Source organism: Phoca vitulina, unplaced genomic scaffold, assembly GCF_004348235.1.
Source record: "Phoca vitulina isolate PV1807 unplaced genomic scaffold, GSC_HSeal_1.0 scaffold21, whole genome shotgun sequence".
NCBI lineage: Eukaryota > Metazoa > Chordata > Mammalia > Carnivora > Phocidae > Phoca > Phoca vitulina.
Window position 1 is genome coordinate 19,025,798 of NW_022589724.1, and position 2,130 is coordinate 19,027,927.

General features: G+C 38.3%; 1 pseudogene; it reads right to left on the reverse strand.

The window, feature by feature from the left end:
* Positions 1-283: 283 nt before the first annotated feature.
* Positions 284-996, reverse strand: LOC116641436 (annotated as a pseudogene).
* Between the last annotated feature and the right edge of the window lie 1,134 nt (positions 997-2,130).

Sequence of the window (2,130 nt, forward strand, 5' to 3'; positions counted from 1 at the left end):
GTCAAGAAATCTGATAGCCATCAAATTTTCTTTCCTTTTTAAATGACTTAGTCCTTTTGCCTGGGAGCTCAAAGCATTTTTTAGAATGTTTCGATTTTGGTCATTCTGGGTCATTTTTCTTGAGTATATAGGGTTCCTTTCCAGTATGTGCTTTCAGATCCTTTTTTTAAAAGACAAATTTGTATTAAACTGGTTTTGTTGCTGTTGTTTGGTTTTTGTTTTTCAGTTTGAAAATAGTCTTTTATTAACTGACCAGGTTACAGAAATAATCATGGTAGATACTTTAGTTCATCGTTCTAGTAAGCCTGTCAATCTGGCCTTCCCTGTTGCCATCTTCTACAAAATCGGTGGTCTTTTTCTTCGTTCCCCATCATGGAGAAGATCATTTGAAGGACCATAAGAAGTTGTTTGCTTCTTTGAAATGTTCTCCCACCATAGATCTTGTGAATCAGATCCTCCATGCAGACGATGCCATATTTACCAAGAGATCGAGCAGTCGGTGTGTTATCTGTCAGGGCCATTCACTTCTTGTTGATTTTGCCATAACCACACTTATAGGTCCATTCATTTCCCGATTTTAGGTCCCCCCATGCTGTATATAGTTCCACAAGCCTTACCATGTTAACCGAAACCTTGTTGAGCTTAACAAAAGTGCCATTGACGATCTGGCAACGCCTTTCCAACTTTCGGGCTCATGCCACTGATACCTCTGATCCTGATGACAAGTGCCAATTTGGGTTCTGCAGGTATGCACAAGTCGCCAGCTTTTCTTGCCATCCTACTCATTCAAATTTCCGTTTTGAGCATCTTCCTATATTCCTTGCAGTAATGCTGAGCTTTTTCATAGATAAGCTTCCTCCTTCTCTTTCCAAGCATCTTTTGGGCAGACTTCTTTCTCAGATGTTTGATCTTCAACTCTGCAAAATTTCTTTGCTTTTTCTTAAGGGTTTCTGGCACAGCAGGAACCTTCTTTGTCTTCTCTTCTGCACCCTCCATGTTTCCAGCCAGAAAAAAATCGGTTGTTTGCCTGGGTGGTTTTTATGATTTCTGTTCCATTGTTTGGTTTTCTTCTTTTGTGAACTCTTACATATTATATACATGTTTGTTGCTCTTTACCTGTTTTCTATTTCTGTCCCTTTTTCTCAAATCTTTTTTTTTTTTAAATCTCTTTCTTCATTTGCTTTGGTGTTTAAAATTTTACTCCTTTTAACCTTTATTTTTTAGGCTATTTTCTGCTGTATTCATTCACTCTTGTGTTCTTTCCAGTTCAATGTTTATTTCTGAAATCAGTAGGGTTTTTTTTTTTTTATTTCCTAATCCTTTTGGTGTTCTGTAACTTTATTACTAAGTGTTTCTGTTACAGATTTATGTTTTCTTTCATTTCCTCATTATTACCTTAATTTCTTTTAGTACATTATGAAATTTGAGCCCACAGTTTTCATCCATCTGGAGTATGTTTTTATGGTTCACTTTCATTGCCAATAAATTGCCAATCGAGATATTATAGTCCTCTCTGGTCCCCTTTTTCTTTACTAATAAATTTGTATGGGACTCAAACTTGATCCTTTTGTGTTGCCTATTCTGATGTGAGATTAGTTTTCCCTAACTTTTGGGAGGAGTAAGTGGGTCAGGACAGATTTTCTAGCTTTGTAGTTCTACAGCACTCCTTTTTTTTTTTTTTTGCTTCACACTATGACCCGTGTTTTCTGAGAACACCTCACTTCTCCCCCACTTCTATCTGGTCTTCTCTTGCTTTTGCCCTGGCGCCTCTGTCCATAGACCTGTGCTTGGAGAGCCTCTAATTGCCATGAACCCACTTCCATCCACCCCCCATTATATGCATATACATCTGTGATGCCCTTCTACCTACATATATTTGTTTTCTTGGATGATATCCAAATTCTCCCTCCCCCTCAGGAATCAGGTGTCCTAATTAAAGGAAAAGAGGAAAAAGGGGTTGTGAATAGCACCCACAGATGGTTCCAACGAGGAGACTCCATAGTATCTTTTGTGGCTCAGTTTTAGAGTTCTTGTGGAACCAAGGGTTTGCTTCAAGATGCTTGCTCTCTCTTGCTCGTTAGCCGGTCAGAGCATGAAGTGAAATATATTTTCCAATTGCTACCAGTATAG